The sequence below is a fragment of the Macaca thibetana genome, chromosome 2 (assembly GCF_024542745.1).
Source record: "Macaca thibetana thibetana isolate TM-01 chromosome 2, ASM2454274v1, whole genome shotgun sequence".
NCBI lineage: Eukaryota > Metazoa > Chordata > Mammalia > Primates > Cercopithecidae > Macaca > Macaca thibetana.
Genome location: NC_065579.1, coordinates 147,372,696 through 147,392,301, shown reverse-complemented (window position 1 = coordinate 147,392,301; position 19,606 = coordinate 147,372,696). Strand labels below are relative to the sequence as shown.

The window sequence follows — 19,606 nt, the reverse complement described above, 5'->3', positions numbered from 1 at the left end:
ACAGGGTCCCCAGCAGCAGCCACATCTCCACAGCCTGACTTCCCACCCCCACAGCTCACCCCAAGCCCAGGCGTTCTGAACACAGCACCTACAGAGAGGCTCCCACCCCTCTGTTCTCCCAGCTTAGCCCACCCTCTTGGTCCTCTTCTTGTTAAAAGACTTACCCTAAAGAAGCAGCTCAGACTCCACCTCCTCCAGGAAGGCTTTTCTGATGCTGTGCAACCCCAAGCTGGATGCTACTGATGGTCTGTGCTGGCAGAGCTGCCTCTATGCCCCTCAATTCTATTCCTGTATCACTATGACAGTCCCACAAAGCAGTGATATCCCTGGGTCAGGGGCTCTGCACTCACCTGGGAGGCTCGGCCCTGCATGGGTCACAGTGGCAGCTCCAGAACCGCTAGATAGGGTGGGGGCTAAATCCAGGCAGGCCAGGTGTCACTATGCTGTGCTGCATTGGCACTGTGTTCTCCTTACACAGGTGACCTGAGCAGGGGTTCTGAGGAGCTGGTGGCAAGTCTGGGTTCTCAAGGGCCCAGGCCCTGTGTGCAGCTACAGAGTCAGGGGCTGGCAAGTGCAGGCTTGGCTGTGGAGAGGCACAGGCTGAATTTGGCACAGAGTAAGCATTCTGGGAATGTGTGGCACCGCTGCTGGGACCTGGGCTGCCTGGGGTGTGGCTGCATATTGTGGGTCCAGGAAGGTGGGGAGTGGGGGCTGAAGGGAGTCTGGGCAGTCACTGAAGATGCAGGTGCTGAAAGACGCAGCCATCTTCAGGCAAGCACGGGCTGAAGAGGGCAGGAACTCGGACTGTCCTGGGGGTTGGGGTGTTTCCCAGAGGCGCTCGTGCTGGGTGCAGGCCAGGGGCAAAGGGAGGAAGGCCAGCCCAGGGTTCATCCATGCCAGACCTCAAGGTCAGGCTCCCGGGGAGCCACGCTCAGCGTGGCAGTGAACACAGGGGTTAAGGCGCCACGTCCTGGGGCCCATACCTTCACCTCTTCGTCCGTAATAGACACAGTAGGACCCACTGGCCAGCGGGGAGGAGGAGCAACAGAGGCTGTGGGAAGCTCCCAGCACAGGACGCTGGGCTCCAGTGTGGGTGTCCTTTGCTACAGAACAGGGACTCAGACACAGACAACCAAAAGTTATCAGAATTGGGGTGCTTGGTAGGGACTAGACCCTATACGGCCAGCCAAAGAGTAACTAAGCGCCCACTATGTTACAAGTGCTTTGTCTACTTAGAGGTGAAGGCACTTACCTCTGTGGGAGATGCAGGGATGTGCCTCAAACCTGCTTCATGGAAGGATGCGCTGCCCAGCTGCTAGGAGCTGTAACGAGACGTGCTCAGCATCACCCCCAGCTGCAAACAGACACCACCCCTGCTGCCATCCTCCCCAGGCCCATGTCCTATGACTCAACCATGCAGACGTGGACAACCCCCTGCTCAGGACAGTTCTGGTCTACTCCAGTCCTGGGTCCAAGGGGAGTCCTGGCTGTCCTTGTGCCTGCAGTGAAGCTCGGTGTCCCCTCTGCCTGCTCCTACTCCTCCCTGCCTGTCCCAGACTTGGGCCAGGCCCTCCTGAGAGCCCCTGTAGCTGGTCCCAGGCACCGACGCCAGGTTTCCATGGGGCTGACAACCAGCGGGCGAGGTGACAAAACAAGTCGGGTGGGGGTGGGGGAGCTTTCCAGGCTCTGCTGCAGGAGCTGTGCAGGTGAGGCAAAGAGCGGCCTGGGGGTGCCCAGGAGGGTATCCTTCGAGGACAGACACTCACATGGAGCCCTGAAGGCTGCAGAGGAGACAGCCCTGCTGTGACAGCCAGGAAACAGTATCCCAAGCCACGGAGACAGCAAAGGCTGAGGCCTGATGCAGGAGAAGCTGCAGGGCAGAGGGCAGGCCAAGCACCACCTCGGGAACAAAACAGCTGGGGAACCTGGAGGACACCTGGATGGTTACCTCTAGGTCACTGTGGAACTGATCTGCCTGCGTCCTCCCTCCTGTTTCTGGGGCTGGCCAAGGCACGCTGGGGCTGGGGCTGGGGCTGGGGCTGCGGCTGGCAGGCCTCGGTTCCCACCCCACAGGCACCGGAGATGAGTTGGTAAGAAAAGGGCACCCTCTGGCTGCACTGATTCTGCTGAGGGTGGGGAGGGTTATCTCCCTGGGGGCAGCCCCAAGCGCAGCTGCTCTAAAATCACCCACTCTGCCATTTCACAGGCAGAAATTCTTCGCTTCAGGCATTTGCATCCAAAGCGGTCCTCAGCCTACTTCCCACCGTGGCTGGATTTAATCTGCTGGCACCGGGACTGTGGGGCTGGGGCAATTAATTAAAGATCCCAGGGAGCAGCCAGCTCTCATTAAGTCCTGCATCAGGTGGGAGGGGTGCTGGGGGAGAACACTCTGCCGAGACTGCACTTTTGCCCCAGCCAAGCATTTTCTCATCTATTATCTCCATCGATCCTGGCCGCGGCTCTGAGAAGAGGGGATTATTATCTCCATTTTGCAAGTGCAGAAATGGAGACTCAGGTTAAGTTGTGTGTCAGGGTCTCCCAGCTCCAAAGCAGTGGGGCCGAGATCCACACTGGGCACACTCGAGCTCTCTCAGGATCTCCCTGGAGGTAGGAAGATCAACTCTGCAGTGATGCTCAGGAGACCACACAGGCTCCACTCCCCTGGGCTGCAGAGAACGGGTTCCAGAGGGAGCTAGGGAGGACAAATCAGGTTCCTTTGACCCTCAGATGCTATGGGGGTGTAAACTCTCTTCACTGAGGCAGAATTTGTGATTCCCCCAACAGGGGGAAGGGGCAGAGAATTCCCGGGCATGTCTGGGGCTGACTGTGCTGGCCGCTCCCGGGGATCCAGAGATGTGTCTTCCTCCCTCCTCACCTGCACAAAGGAGTTGTCCAAAGACAACAATGCCAAGATCTCCTGTCCCACCTGCTCTTCTTATGAGTGACTGGGATTGGTGGGTTTTGTAGCTGTTTAAACCAACAGATATGGCAGAATTGATGCTCCATGACTTCCAAGGCTGGATCATAAATGGTGCTGTGGTGTCTGCTCCCTGGAGGACAAGCCCCTGAAGCCCTGAGCCACCACACTGGCAGTCCAGCTGCCTGAGGCCACCATGCTGGGAGGAAGCCAAACTAGCCCAGGCTCAGAGACACAGAGGAGCCCTAAGACCATGCAGAGATGCAGCCAGCCCAGTTGCCCCACCTCTGCACCTGGCAACAACCACACGGAGATGCCGAGCCAGCCCAGTCCAGCACCACCCACCAGAGAAAACAATGTGACTGCTGTTGTCTTAAGGCACTGTTTTGATGGTGCTTTGTCATCCTGCAAGAGTCACTGGGAACTCATCTCTGAGGGAGAGGGACAGGCAGCATCTCTGAGGGACAGTGACAGGCAGACCAGAGAAGTGTGGTTGCAGAGTGATGTAGAATCAGATGTCCTGCAAGACAGAAGGAGGTGACCCTTGTGGATGGGAGTGGGGTCTAAAGGAGGCAGAGGGCTCCTACCAGGGCCCCCAGGGGAAGGCTCAGAGTCAAGAAGGGCCTAACTGGCCTAAACACTAGTGGCTGGCACCTTGGGGTGAATTCAGAACAGTGGTGCAGATTCAGTCACCAGAGGCCTTGAAAACAGGCCTAGCAGCTAGGCCTGCGGCCACACAGCAAAGACATCCGCAGAGGCTCCAGCCTGGAGTGAAGTCAGGCCAAGCTTCAGAAAGTGAGTGCTGACCACTGTGGGAGGGACAGAGAGGAAAAGCTGAAGGTTGTAGGGAATATTTTCTCCAAAACCCCCCTGTAAGCAGAGTCTTCAGGGAGCTGCGGGAGTTCTTGGTATCTCTGGCCCTGTGTTGGTGTGAATGTGCTTCAGGACATGATAGAAATAAGCTGGAGAATGCAAGGACCACGACATGTGGGGTGGCCTTAAGGTGAAGCCTCTGTATGTCCACGCCACCCCCAGTGATAACCGGGGGGTGCCTTCCACGTGACAACCAGAATCTCGCTATCCTGCTTCACCCCTCACTGTTCTGGAAAGGCCCCTAATCTCAAAGCCCAGGAGAGGGGACACTGAGGAGGGGCCTGAAAGCAAGGCATGTTCCAGGGCTCAAGCCCATAATGCCCATCTGGGGACCCCACCCCACCAGTGCCCTGCTGCCCACAATAACCTGGGAAGCAGGTGCCATCCCCAGGTGCATTAAGGAGGAGCAGAGCACTGAGGATGGATCCAGTGAGTGGGACAGAGGTTGGGTAACTGCAGTGGAGAAAATGGCAGCTGGCCGTGTGGCAACAACATCTGTCCATTATCCTCCATTCAGGGGGCCAGATGGGGCCCACCATGGTGCTATCAGAGGCAGGCACCTGATCCAGACCCAGCCAATCAGTGTTAGACTTAGGGATATTGACCTAAGCTGGGACAATAAGAATCCACTCTGGGAGTTTGGTGAGAACTCTTGGGAAGCAGACATATTTTTTCTGCTGGGATGACCAATCTTGTGAAATGAAAACAAAGAGTTGATAATGACCATTTTTGCCACCTCTTTGGGATATTTTTTCCTGAGCACTGTGGAGGAAGGCAGAGCAGAGACAAGGAGAAAAGAGAGAAGGCTGATGACATCACTGAAGCACCTACATCCAGCCACACCTGAATTCCACCTCAGACTTTTTAGTTCTATGAGCCGGTAAATTCCTTTTCTTGCATAAGCCAGTCTGTGCACATTTCTATGACTTGCAAACAAAGGGAGAAAAGAGCAATTACACCTGTAATGAGATGGAAAATCTTTTCATCCCCAGAATTCCTCTTGGGGACAGCACTGTCTCTATTTGCAGGAAATATTTTTAAGAGCACTGGTGCTTGAAGGTAAGAGTCCAAGGGAACTGGTTGTGAGAAAAATACATGAAAAAGGGAGAGATGTTCTCCCAACTTCACCAAGGGAGAGGCAGCAGGGAGTAGGTCTTGGTCTGAATTCCCTGGGGCCTGACTCCACCCCACCCCTGGGAGCAAATGATCCTGTCTGTCACAGGAGACAGATGTCATTAAGGCAGAGAGGACAGTTGACGCCCCTCAGTGGCTGGACAGTAGCACTTGGATGGATGAAGCAGGTGGAGAAAGACATCCTCTGCTGTGCTCCCCATGACGCAGAAGCTGGAGGTGGGCCCAGCCTTTCCCAGGCTCCCTCACAGCCCCGTTCTAGGTAGGATTTCTGCTTCAGCCACTCACATGCACTGGCTGAGATCTAGAACACAGAAGAGAGCAAGAGGCCCTGCCAGTGCTTTTGCGGCAGCCAAACCCAGGGTCTCTATGACGAGGCTTCCAGTGAAAGCAGAGCCTATGGGGCCTCCCTCTTGCCGTCCACATCACATCTTGCCTGAGTGCACATGGTCACAGCTCCGAGGGTTGAGAGGGAGCAATGAGACTTCTGAGGGCTGCTGGTGTGGCTCTAGCAGGAACATCCAGGCTTTCAGATTCCCTGGCATCCCCGTGATGGCAGGAGGGCAGGCCCACTGTGGGCCAGTCCTGGAGATTGGGCTGAGAGCTGCTCCCCCTATCCACCTGGGCTAAATCCTTCGTGCTTAAACAGTGAAAGTGGCTGGCAGACAGGGAGGCCAGTTCTAGGTCTGAGATACAAGGGAGTGCTTGGCCTCGGATGCATGATCTGAAAGACTTGGTTGGTTATTAGCCCTTGGGTAACCCATCCCCTGAGTACCTGGCTCCCCTAGGTAGACTTGGCTAGTCCATCCCCTGCTGGCCTGACCACTCTCCACAGGGGTCAGGACTACAGCTGTTGGCATCTTAAAAGGAAGCATCCAGTGGCTGCTTCCCTGGGCGGTGCAAGGCAGCAGGAGCCTCCGCTGAGCACTCCTCTGGGAGCCTCTGACTTGAAGACTCTTTCCTCTCTGCCTGCAAAAGTCAGGACCCAGCAGCCCTGAGAACATCTAGCTGTCCCGATGATCCTGCCAGCCATTCTCTGCTGTCAGCTTCTCCAAAACCTGCCTGGGGTGATGACAAACAATCATTTTGGGCTCAAAGGGCGGGAGGTACAGAGAGCTTGCTGGAGCTGCATCCGCATACCAGGCCTGCATCCGCATACCAGGCCTGCATCCGCATTCCAGGTGTTGGTGTCACCGCAGAAGTCGCTCTTGTGGAGGATGAAGGGCCCACTCTGGTTGCCCTGCTGGGAACACAGAGAGGTAGAAGATACACAGGGCCACAGGCTCCCCGCGGGGCCCAAACCTGTAATAAAGTCTACAAACTCCCCGCAATGGAAGCAGATGGTTCCAACACAAATCAGCGCTTACCATGTGCTCATGCTTCACATATGTTGAATTCCTTTAATTCTTAGAACAGCCCCAGGAGGTAGGCACAATTTTTATCACCATTTACGGAGGAAGAAACGGAGGCACAGGGAGATGAAATAACTTGCCCAGGTCACACAGGCAGACGTTAGGGCAGGGGGCAGGAGCAGGATTTGAACACAGTGCGTGGGTGTCCTGGAGCAATAGACCCAGCCTCCGAGGAGGGTGGGGCAGACCGGCAAAAGGAGTAAGGGTTGAACTGTCACAGGAGAGGGACACAGTTTGCACCAGGTTTAGGCAAATTGGGAGGAATGCAGAGGGGGCGGGGACTGGGGAGAAGCAGGCAGCTGATTATGCAGCTTGGAGGAAGCCCCCTGCAGTGCGGTGGGGGCTCGGGCGATTTCTCCCTTTCCTAGAGCCAGATAAACACGTGAGATGCGTGCTAACTCTCCCCTCGACACCCAACACGCATATACATACTGCCAAAATAAATACAGATGGTCTCTGACTTAGGATAGTTCAACTTACGATTTTTCAACTTTATGATGGTGTGAAACCATCACAATTTTGACATACTTTGAATTTGAATTTTGATCTTTTCCCGGGCTAGCCATATGCAGTATATGAGCTATTCAACACTATTAAAAAAATAGGCTGTGTGTTAGATGATTTTACCCAATCGTAGGCTGATGTAAGTGTTCCGAGCATGTTTAAGGCAGGCTAAGCTAAGCTCCGATGTTCAGTAGGTTAGGTGGATTAAACGCATTTTTAACTTAACAATATTATCGATTTACTGTGGATTTATCGGGGCGTAGCCCCATCGCAACTCAAGGAACATCTGTGCTACAAAACTGGAACTGTACCTGCAGTCTCAGCTACTTGGGAAGCTGAGGCAGGAGGAATGGAGCCCAAGAGTTCCAGTGGCAAGCGATGATTGCACCACTGCACTCAGGCCTGGGTGACGGAGCAAGGCTCCATCTCTAAAAAACAAACAAAAAAACTGGAACAAGTACTGTCCTACTTTGCTAATGAGAGTATAAATTGGCGTAGCTTTTTTCAAAGTAATTTGGCGATATGTAGCAATACCCTTAAAATAGTTATTTTAACTCCTACAATTTCACTGCGAGGAATCTGTCTCAGAGAACTAATCTGACATATGAGCACTCTCTGCACAAAGATGCCCAAGACAGAATCACTCATAACAAACAAAGCTAGAAACAACCCACATGTTCTGGGATAAGGACGAGTGGAAAAAATTATGGCACATCCATATGACGGAACATTGTGCAGTCACTAAAATGATGATTAGAAAGAGTTTCCGATCACATGAAAAAATGCAGATGGTAAAATGTAGAGGGGGAAAAGACAGGTTACAGAGTTGAGGTCACAGGTTCCATGTTCTCAACCACAAATGGGAAAATGTGCCTGAAAGAAAGACTAGAAGGAAATAAAATTGTTCCTAGAAACTGTCTTGCAGCCCAGAGGGATCCATTTATTTACTTCTGCTTTTTTGTACTTTCTGGTGATTTCCAAGTTTTGTACCAGTGTTACCAGAAAGGGATCCCAATCCAGACCCCAAGAGAAGATTTTTGGATCCCACATAAGAAAGAATTCAGTACACAGTTCATAGAGCAAAGTGAAGCAAGTTTACTAGGAAAGTTAAAGAATAAAAGAATGGCTATTCCATAGACAGAGTAGCCCTGAGGCTGCTGGTCACCTATTTTTTATGGTTATTTCTTGATTATACGCTAAACAAGGAGCGGATTACTTATGCCTTTTTAGACCATATAGGGTAACTTCCTGATGTTGCCATGGCATCTGTAAACTGTCATGGCACTGGTGGGAGTGTAGCAGTGAGGACGACCAGAGATCACTCTTGTCACCATCTTGGTTTTGGTGGATTTGAGCTGGTTTCTTTATTGCAACTTGTTTTAACAGCAAGGTCTTTATGGCCTGTATCTTGTGCTGACCTCCTACCTCATCCTGTGACTTAGAATGACTAACCATCTGGGAACGCAGCCCAGTAGGTCTCAGCCTCATTTCACCCATTCCCTATTCAAGATGGAGTTGCTCTGGTTCAAAGTCTTCTGACATTTTCCCCATCCCTGTTATAAGAGAACCTTTAATTCTAAGGGTTGCAGAAGGATGAAGACCCATCTTCCATAACTTCTTCAGGCTGAATAGTGGCGATATTATTCCTACCCAACTATTGGGTCTGTTGTATTCATGGCAGAGAGGAGCTCAGTCAGAAAGCATGGGTATGCTGAGGGCCATTCATAACTCTTGAGTTCCAGCAAGAGGTGATATCTAGAAAATTAATGTGTTTAATTTAAGAAAACGTTGTGTAAACTTGTCCTGCATCCTACACAAAGTGTACAACAGCAACATATTCCAAAACAGTGAAGCAAAATAAGTAAAAATTATTCCAAGTAGACTAAATAAGAAGGCTTTCCACAAACTGGGTAACTGTTGGAACCAAGATGATATAGGCCAAGCTGATATGGGGTTTCTAGATGATTCCAGTGTGCCCAGAATTAGAATACTGATCCAGCTTTTGACATTACTCATCCTTTTTGTTTCTTTTGAGCAGCAGCCAAAGATCACTGGTTAGTTCACAAGAATAAGCAGGGTCAGCCTAAGTTGCAGGAAAAAACTCAAAAACAACTGATGAGACTAGAATCTAATAACAAGTGTACCATAGTTGTTGAAACATAATTTCTGTCTCCAGTTTCCCATTTTTACTAAAGACAAATCACAGTTAAAACTGATTTGCTTTGTATACTTGGCCTAATTATTTGTATAAAGTGCAGCAAGAATAATTATTTTTCACATAGACTTTTTAATTGGCTTTGATGGAACTCTGTTCCATAAGGAATCTCAGATAAGATTTTTTAAAGCTGAGCCCCGCCATGAGTTTGTACCATCAAAGAGTTGAGTAAATTCCTCTCCTCTTGAGGTTCCAAGATAACCTGGGGCTCCTCTTGAGGTTGCAAGATGACCTGGGGCTCCTGGGCCTGCTAGAAACTGACATTCTTCACTTACCACAAGTCAAGAATCCTGTACAGGGACTGTGTAGACAAGGTATACGGACATCTTTCCCAAGGGTCTTTTATTGGCTCTGTAAGTCAAGTTTAATTCCTTAAAGGAAAACATACCATTCCAGTCAAAGCCTTGGTAAAATAGCCAATTTCTCTAACTGTGTCCTGTTACAAAAGAAAACAGATTCTTATTACACTTATGCAAATAAGTATATTGCCACAAGTTAAGCTATTCACAGACAATTTCTGAATTTTTGAGAAATCAGGTAGACAGAAACAAATATGCTCAAATTTTGTTTACAGGAATATACTTTGCTCAATTGTTAAAAGCTGTAAATAGCGCAAAAGAAAAGTTTTCTTGACTCTGTAAAACAAAACAAAGGATTAGCAACACTTTAAGCAAAAAGTCGAAGAGATTACTTTAATCTTCTAGTTAAAGTTCAGTCCATGCCATTAACTCCTGTTTTGTTTGATATTCATGAACATTTCAGCTCTCCATGAGAGTACTGAAAGTTTTTTCCTCTATTCTAATATCACAGTTTCCAAAGTTATCAGAAACCTGCATTTAAGAACACCTATTAGAGTTTATAGCTGATTATAAACCACCTTCTAAAGAGGATTAAAACAAAGTAACAATTGTCCATGGATGACAAAACATTTTAGGACAGCCACAGTAAAAAACATGATTGACAAATTTGGTTACTTCTTTGGCATACAATAATTTTATGTAACAATTATAATTATTAATAACCTATACTAAGCCATATCAGAATTAAAAGTTTCCCATTATTTTGAAACCCATACCAATAACATATTTATACAAATATAGCCCAAAGAAAGCCAAATACTATTTCATATTTGACAGTGCTTCCTGTGTGCTTTTATACCAAATAAGCCAAATTTCACCTTTACATTAGTGTACTATTAATGTTAAACCCAATTCTTAATAAAACTTTATAAATAAATTTATCCAATTTTGTGTTTGATCATAAGATTCTCATAAACCTTTTCTAACCTTTTACAATTTTTTGTTAAAGAGCAGAATAGCGCTCTAAGAAAAACCTGTCATGCTGTTATTCAATGTTCAGTTTACAGAAAAACTGAATAACACCCCTTTAATTTTAGTCAATGTCCACACACAGAATTTCTTTTACAATTAATTTTTCACAAACCTTCCACAACTTGCTTAAACCTTCAGCTTTATCTTATCTGACTTAAAATAATCCTTTAACCCTTTAGTTTAGGCAAGAAAAATCCACATTCCTATGACTTCTTATAATCTTTTACCAAAAACACATTTCCATTTTCTTATATACCGTGCATGTAAAACCGTTTCTTCGGTAGTCTCAAATACATGTTACACTGTTAACTCTTAGTGACTTTTGCTTTCGGTGAAAACCTTGGTAAGTATGCAATTTTAATTATGTACTAGGTGTGGAGCCTAGGACACTAGATAAGGTCTTGTTTCAGCACAGCTGGGGGCATGGCTAACACCACACGTCCGCGAGCCTTATCTAAATCTAATGCTTCAAAATAAATTGAACAATTTTTTAAAAATCAAAGAAGCAGTTTATGACCTTAAAGCATTTAGCAAACTTAAAATCTGACCTGCCTGATTTAGACCAAGTGTCTTTATTTTACCAATAATCTTTAAAGCTGTTTTTATTTCCCAAAGATTATTAAAGTCATGTAAACGAAAAGACATTACAATTTTTTTCTTTTAAAATATTTGAGTTAAGCTCTCATTATTTTAAAATCAATTAAGTAAAGTTCTTTTAGGTATAAACATCACACACACAATGCATATAAATACCCAGACAGACAGATGATTATGTAGTTGTAAGGATTTTTATTTACCAGTTTCTAAGTTTCTCTTTAAAGTGTGCAGTTTTTAGGGCCTAATAAGCAGGCACAGCTGGAAGGCAAAACAGATCCCCAAAATGTAAGGGTCCCATTTTTATACAAGATCCTGGACCCCAAAAAGAGAGATTCACCCCATCACCCCATGGAAGTCTTATTTCTCAGTAGTGGATGGGGACATCTCCACATTTCCTAGGTGGCCAAGAGCATGCTTCTCTGATCCAAATGTGCGAAAAGCCAAGTATCCCCCATAACTGCTATTAGACTTCCCTAAAAGTGTATTTCCTACCTACTTATTACACACTAAATTCTCTCATAATGCAAAGTAACTTCTGATACCACCAAAAGTAAAAAGGGTCAGATAACACAATACAAAACAAAACAGCACCTTAGGTTTTGAAAGGGATTTATTCACTTTCAATTCCTAAGGTTTCATGAGGAAAATAGGTTTTTCCCAAAACAGGGGTCTTTAGTGCCTCCTCTGTTTTTCCCAGGGAATCCCTAGGGCTGTTAGAACTTGAATATCTGCTTTTAATTAAGCACACTTTTGACTATAGCACTCTTTTGAAAAGTCCTTTTAAATTTCTTATTACCCAACGTTAGCCAGGCCAAACGGCTGATATTTCTGGCTTTTAAACTTTACCAAAAGTAACCTCACAGGGGCTCTGAGAAAGGAAAATTTAAGATGGTTTGTGGAGGGAAAGAGAATTTAAAAATTGCAAAGGTCACCCAAATATCAATTAGAAAGGCTCATCCCTTAGGCTAGGGATTGAACCCTGAACCCGGGCCTCCATTGTGAAAAGAGAAAGCATGGCCACATGGTTACAGGATCAAGCTCCCAAGGACATACAAGACAAGAAGGAAACCTCCTCCAGCTTTTTTTAGGGACAAGCAGCAAAGTTTGTAACTGATCAATTTGCTGGGCTGTCTTGAACAGCAGGCTCACAGGTGTCCTAGGCCCGCATTCTAACCCAAGGTATCTCTCTCCATGACAGAGCCATACAGAAAGGCACACAAAGCACACCAGATTCACTACAGCTTGAAACTAGCCTCACAAATCATTTTTTCCATTAATCAAAACTTTACAGAGGAGATAAACAGTGATTTTTTTACCATTCATTCAACCAGTTCATACACACACACACACACACACACACACACACACACACACACACACACACACAGAGAGAGAGAGAGAGAGAGAGAAAAGCATTGCCTGAGGCAGGGTGGGGAAGGGGAGGCACTCAGGGAGGCCAGGGAAAGATCCACCCGTTGCAGCGACACTGAAAAGTTCAGGCAGCTGCTTCTCAATCCTGAAGGGATCTCTTCCAGCAGTCCCATCAGCTCTCAAGTTTCCCCTTTTAGGGAGGAAAAAGTTCCCCATGTCCAACAATCCTGTACATGCCTAACTCTGTCACCCATTACCATCAGCAAAGAGTCCAAGACAGATTCATCCAAGAGAATAGCAGTTACCATCCCATAGTGCCAAACCTGTTCTTAGCCAAGAGGAACTTTACTGAAAAGGGCCTCTAACAGCCTAAGTCTTAGGAGGGACTCTAACACTCCTAAGTTGGTCCTCAAACCCAAGGTTGGTCAAGCATCCTTCCCTTTTATCAAGAAGAGCCTTTAACCCTGTGTCTTAGGCAAGACTGTAACTCCCCTAAGCTGGATCTCTAACCCAGTCCCACCCTTTACCTGGGTAGCCCACCACTTACCCAAAGTCAGCCAATCAGTGCTGCAGTCTATTTCCTTCAGAAGATTGTGGGGGTGGGAGGGGGGCGATGTGGGGCTTGTTCTTCGGTATCGTCTCTTCTGTGGTTCACTAGAAAGATATTACCAGACCTCACCACTCACCCAAAGTTAGCCTTTGGGTCAGGGGTTTCCGCACTATAGTCCCTTCAGTGGTCGCAAGAAAGATATTACCAGAAAGGGGCCCCGATCCAGACCCCAAGAGGGGGTTCTTGGATTTCGAGCAAGAAAGAATTCAGGGAGAGTAAAGTGAAAGCAAGTTTACTGGGAAAGTAAAGGAATAAAAGAATAGCTACTCCATAGACAGAGCAACCTCAAGGGAGGCTGGTTGCCCACTTTTACGATTATTTCTTGATTATATGCTAAACAAGGGGCGGATAATTTATGCCGCCCCTTTTTAGACCATATAGGGTAACTTCCTGATATTGCCATGGCATTTGTAAACTGTCATGGCACTGGTGGGAGTGTAGCAGTGAGGACGGACGACCAGAGGTCACTCTTGTCACCATCGTGGTTTTGACAGGTTTTAGCCGGCTCCTTTAATTCAAGCTGTTTTATCAGCAAGGTCTTTATGACCTATATCTTGTGCCAGCCTCCTATCTCATTCTGTGACTTAGAATGACTAACCATCTGGGAATGCAGCCCAGTAGGTCTCAGCCACATTTTACCCAGCACCATTCAAGATGGAGTTGCCCTGGTTCAAATGACTCTGACACAAGGATCAGTCATTTCCTAACCAATCAGGAACGATTTTTTAAAAGCTCTTCCTATCTTAATGCATGCAAGCTTCTCTTTACCTAGCTCCCAAGAGAACCTGGAGGAGAAAGACAAGCAGGCTTGCTTCCAAGAATAGTTCTGGGTAGTGGTCCCAGGAGGCCACATCCACTCAGCTCCACTGAGTGACCAGACAAATGGGCTGGGACAAACAAGAATGGATATAAACTTGTTTGGACCCCAAAATGCAATTGTGTAAATATAGGATGGGGAATACCTAGCCTGAAAAAAAAAATTATAAAAACAGTTCAGCAACTTCAACCAACCACAAGCTGACCTTAAAATCCATACTGGGACAGAGTATCTTAGGTTGCATCACAAGAAGTATAGTGACCAAAATGAAGAAGGTGACAATTACAGGCAGACCACATCTGGAATTCAGATTACAGTTTTGGGTCCCTCAAGACTCTCTGTTAACCCATCTCTTCCCCATCCCGGGGACCAAAGCCGGGTTCCCAGAGGGTCTGGGAGGTTCCTTTCTTTCCCCTATCCATCTGGTACCAGGGAAAAGGAAGAAGGTAAAAAGAGGCAAGGAGAAGAGCTGGCCAGAAGCCAGGAAACTTGTTCCCCACCACATCGAGTGTGTAATTGGGCTAATTCTTCAGTATTTGTGCTTTCAGGCCTTTGTTTCCCTTTGTCTGTATAACTCCTGATTGGAACATTTGCTGTTCCTTTTGTGTGGTCCTAAACCGAATCCTCTCTGCTAATGTTCATGAATGTGTTCTGATGGATGTTTTCCAGAGCCCTTTGTTGCCACAATTAAGGGATAATGAACAAGAATTGTTTCTATTTGTAAAACAGCCCAGCCATTTCTGCTTCCCAATTGGTGGGACAATGTGTCTTAATTAAGCGCAAAGGCTTGTCACTTCATCTACTGTCAAGATCTCCGAAGAGGCAGTGATAGGGTGCAGGGGAAAGAAAGAGAAGCCTGGGAGGACCTGGGGGGGCTCCCTGTGATGCCTGGTTGGGCCCAGAGGGGCCAGGGAAGCCCAGTGGGCAGCTCCCAGGAGTCAGGAGCTATGCCAGATCAGCTGTGGCCTCGGAATGCCTGGGCAAGAGACCTGGCCTTTTTCTACGCTGCTGTGCCGGGCCTTTGCCACCAAGAGCACGGTCTCTGGAAACAGACTGCCTGGGTTTGGTCCCTGCTCCGTACTCACTAGCTGTGTGACCTTCACCCAGAACATGAGTGAGAATAAGTAAAATAATGACGGCCCCCACCCCACTGAGTGTGGGCAGCTTGAATCTGATAGCACAGGGGAAGTGCTAAGAACAACACTAGGCTCAAGGAAAGCCTCTCAGTAAGTGCTGGTGACGATATTGTTTCTAAAAACAGTGCCCTGGATTTCCTCTGGGCTCTCCTCCTCCCCCAGTAGATACGTGGTTCAGGAGAACAGAGTCATAGCTGTGTGCCACCACGGCTCCATGTCCCCGGTAGCACAGAGCGTGGCAGGACATTCCTGGAATGAGCCACAGGAATGGTCCCGCAGGCAACCTGCAGACAGTTGTGACATCTTGGCAGGAGCACCAGCCACTCAGAGGGGCCCAGGGCCAGGCGTTCATCTACTCACCTCGGGTGAGTAGGAAGAGGGATGGAATGCCGGGGAGGATCTGGAACGGAGCCACACTCAAGGAGCTCCAGGCAGTGGCTCTTTACCCTGCTCTGTGCAAAGACTTCAGTAGCTTAATAATGGGCACGGCCGTCCAGGTGCCCAATCACATGCCCTGCTGGGACTCCCCTACTGGGACTCATGACTACCAGGAACCCTTCGGAAGTCAGTTTCCCAGAGCCAAGCTGCAGCCTGCTCATACCCCACACACACCCCTTAGGCCCATCAGCGGCAACTGGGAGCTGGAAAGACGTGGCCAGTGTTTCCTAGATAGGAGTAGTACTGGGTGGTCACAGGAGGATGGAGAAACCCAAACAACATAAAACGAGAACTGGGTAAAGAAACCACAGAATAACCAAAAACCCAAAATCAGGGAGAGAAAACGGCCCAAATCCTGGTCACGCTGACACGCCCATAACATGCCTGCGTCTTTTTTGGATTTCCAGGCAAACCCAAATAAGAGAGAAAGGGGGCAGTAACTGGGGGGTCCCTGAGATCCCCTCCTTTTCCAGAATACCTAATGATTATTCTGCCCACTAATTACACACCCATAAAATTAGAAACCCAAACCCTCGCTTCATTCTAACTCCTCCCTGAACTCTTTTTTGGATGGTGTCAAGAACCTGGGAACTTGCTGGGCTGGGATCTCATTGGCCTCTGGTGACCCTTCTGAGCCCTCTGGCAACATTTCCCTTGGCCCTGGATCCCCAACCCGCTCAGGCTCCACAAAGACAGCAATGTGTGTCCCCAACCAATTCTCAGTACTTCAAAAGACCCCAGTCATCTGTGGAGGAAAAGACCACAATAGGTATTTTGCTTTCGGTGGGAATACCCTCTCAGGGCCACACCAGGGCCGAGAGGGGCTCACATTGCTCAGATGTTTATATTGATGATTGGCTCTGGGGTTCTATGGTTGATACCAAACCTGTCAATGCAACCTTTACAAAAAGGGTGCAAACTGCATACCAAGCCCTGCCTGAGCTTCTTGAGTCTATTATCTGATTGAACCCTCACAACCACCCCGCAAGACAGTCATCGTCCCTATACTTGCCATTTTATAGATATGATCGCTGCAGCTCGGAGAGGTACAGGGGGCTTCCCAGAGTCACCAGGAAATTGTGGAGGCAAGATCTGCACTCAGGTCACTCCTACTTCAGTAGCAGCGGGCTGAATCCCATGTGATGCATCGTTGCTGAAACTCTCTGGTCTTCCATGCCCATAGTCATGGCACAACTCAGGTCTCCTCCTCTCGGCTCAAGCTGGTGCAGGAACTTCCCAGCTTACCTCCTGACTTTGCAGTGTACCCTCCTCCCCAGCCTGCCTCGGCCCACCGGCCACATGAGTTTGGGGTGAAAGATGTTTATTAGGGATCAACCCTCGTGAGAAGAAGTGTTGGTGGGGGTATGTTGGGCAGAGGGAGAAGTCAGTCTGCAATGCAAAATCGAGAACCCTCAGCCAACCCAGAGGGGAGCTCCAGACAGAACACACCCTTCAGTGCCCCAAGTGGACGGAAATGGTAGGGCCTTTATCCCCTAGAGCCCTCAGGAGGGCGTGGCCTCAGGCAAAGCTGTCCCTGAAGAAGCTGACAGCTAGAGGTGGTCTCCACTGCACACCTACAACAAGGCATGTCGAGAGTGGGGAGGCACACCTCCGTATCGACCACACCACGTCCCGTCCCTGGCTGCAGCCTTCAGTGTCTCCCCACAGAGGCAGAATGCAGCTGGGCCTCCATGCTGCTCAGTCGGTGGCATTTGGCTTCCGGCTCTTTGTTGGGCTGACCTGCCCCTACCTTCTCCTCTCACAGCCCTCCACACCTAATACCTCCAGAATACCCCAGAGGCTTCCTTAGCTCCTCCATGGTCTCCTCTCCCCTAGGCTGACTTCTCCCTGGAGGCCGCCTCCCTGGGAGCCTTGCCTGACCACTGTCTTGTGTGTATTATGCAGAACCCTCTGGGCCTCCAATCACCCCTGCACAGCAACCACCTCCTACCCCAAGCCGGAGTGGACCAAGTCTGCCCCATGGCTCCAGGCAGACCCTGCCACAGAGCAGAAGGGACCCACTGCGGGGTTGGGGGAAGATGACCGGGGTAATCAGAGAGCCAAACTCAGAGCCCCAGAGGGCTGGAGGCTTAGGAACATGAGTAATAGGGTCGGTAGTGAGCACCAGGGGCTGGCGGGACCGTGGCGCCACCTAAAGGGGAAGACCTCAGCCCAGCCCCAGCCAACTTATTCAGATGGGAGTGGGCACTGTGGACAGATTCCTCCTTTTTCCCAGAGAGCTTAGATGTCTAGGTTTTTATTTCAATTACCTTGATTTTCGGCTAAAGTTGGCCTCCACCTTCAAATTAACAGAAACACTGGATTGTGTGATTCAAACCAAGATGCTGCAGGCCCTGGAGTGGACAAATGAATGCACCACCCCCGCTGGGGCTCAGTCACGGAGCACATGCTAACTAACTGCCTGTGTGGGCCCAGAGCCCCAGCCTCACAAAGGCCCCATGTGGGGAGACAGCCAGGAGGCAGCGGTCTTCGTGAAGAGTGAGTGATTATTAGTACAATGCTTTGGGATAAATGGAGCAGTGGGGTGTGGCAGTTTGAAGGGAGCGGGCCTGATGGAGAGGGTGACATTGGAGTGAGGACTGAAAGTTTGGGTGCCAGCAAGCCCCACAGCTTTGCAGACTGGCCTTCAGAGGGTGGGGGTACAGGTCACAGAATCCTAAAAACTGTGGCCTTTGTTCACTGCAAGGTGACAGCTGGTGGGGTTTTAAGTGGAGGAGATGCTTGCTTTGCTTACTTTTCAATGGGGCCGCTCTGACTGCTTTTGTGAGCATGACTGGGTGGAGAAGGTGGGGCAGAGTGGCTGTCACAGTCATCCAAGGAGGACAGGAGGTTGGCCCTGACAGTGGGTGGCAGTGGGGCAGTGAGAAATGGTTGGATTGAGGACATGTTTTGAAGGTAGAGCCAGCAGGATGTGCTGACACAGAGTGCCTGGGTGAGAAAGGAGGCCAAGGTTCTGGCCCAAGCACCTGGACGGGGGACTGGTGTGCCCATGAGGACAGTGTGGAAGGGGAGAGCAGGCTCTGCAGAGAAGGCCACAGCACTGCTCAGATGCAGGGCGAGGTTGGAGCCTCTGAGGCCTCTGAGGAGCTGCCCAGTAGGCAGCCGGTGCAGGGCTGGGACTCTGGTGGGGAGAGACCCAGACCAGACCCTCCTCTGGCTAAATGAACGAGTTCCAGCAGCGAAGGACTTGCGTTTAAACGCAAGAGGCTGACCATCCCCAGGGAGGTCACTCAGAAAATGGGGCCAGAAGCTGCTACAGACCCGGGCCTGGCCACCACCCCATCCACTCAGGGCAGGGCGTGCGGCCCAGGAAAGGGATGGAGTGGAAATAGGCCGTGACTGTCTTGAAGACACGGGGGAAGAGAGCAGGATGGGGCAAGCCCAGGGGTCTCAGCCTCGCTTGGGCAGATTAAGCATCCGAAAACCCCGCCCCCACCCCAGGAGCTCCAGTCCTCATGAGTGACAGGTGCAGACGGTGCCCGGGTTGCCATGACAACGGAGAGATGCACTGCCAGCGGTCCACGCTCCCTCTCTGACCACCCCCCGCCCCCCATGGGCGTCAGGGTGCAGAGAGGCAAAGGCTCCGGCCTCCAGGTCAAGCCGTGCAGGCAGCTGGTTAATGAGTTGATCCTGGGCGTCCCTGGGACACAGTGACTGGGACTGTTAGGAGGTGACCACTGAGGCTTCACCAAGGTGGCTGCACCCTGTCTTTGGGGTTCTGGAGCCAGGCTCAGTGAGTGACTCCAGAACCAACTAGCTGAGTGACCCTTGGTTGGGGTCACTTAACCTCTCTGGCCAGCTCACCTGGAAGAGGTGGGGTCAGGCTCAGTGGGATGTTCCACTCCCCTCAGTCCCTCTTAAAGCCTAGTGTGAGAGGCATACCTCCAGGCTCCCACCCCTGCCACCTCCTCCACCGCCAGTTCCACTATCCTCCTTCTCCCTGCCTCCCCTCCCCACCCTAGCAAATCCCACTGTCCACCACTGCCTGTTCATACAACCTGTCCCAGGTATCACTGTCCCTTCACTTCTGGGGACAACTCCCTCTCTCTGCTCACTTTTGCAGATCATTTCTATGTCTTTAAGAGGTGGCCTTGTGACATTTCCACCAGGGAGCAGAGGAAGGGAGGGTGGCTTCCAGGAAGAAGGCAGCCCACCCTCTGGTGCTCCCTGCTCATTTATCTTACTCTCCCCTTCCTTTGTCTCCCTCCCTCCCTCCCCAGCTCATCCCCTTCC

General features: G+C 49.6%; 1 long non-coding RNA gene across 1 annotated transcript in view; it reads right to left on the bottom strand.

The window, feature by feature from the left end:
* Window positions 1–7,887: 7,887 nt before the first annotated feature.
* LOC126949197 (uncharacterized) overlaps window positions 7,888–19,606 on the bottom strand; it is a 49,293-nt gene continuing 37,574 nt past the window's right edge. Inside the window, exons 2-4 of the long non-coding RNA XR_007723619.1 lie at window positions 9,635–9,687; window positions 9,328–9,488; window positions 7,888–8,592 (exon numbers count right to left, since the gene is read on the bottom strand). This is a non-coding gene — a long non-coding RNA (uncharacterized LOC126949197). The remainder of the gene's footprint in view (window positions 8,593–9,327; window positions 9,489–9,634; window positions 9,688–19,606) is intronic.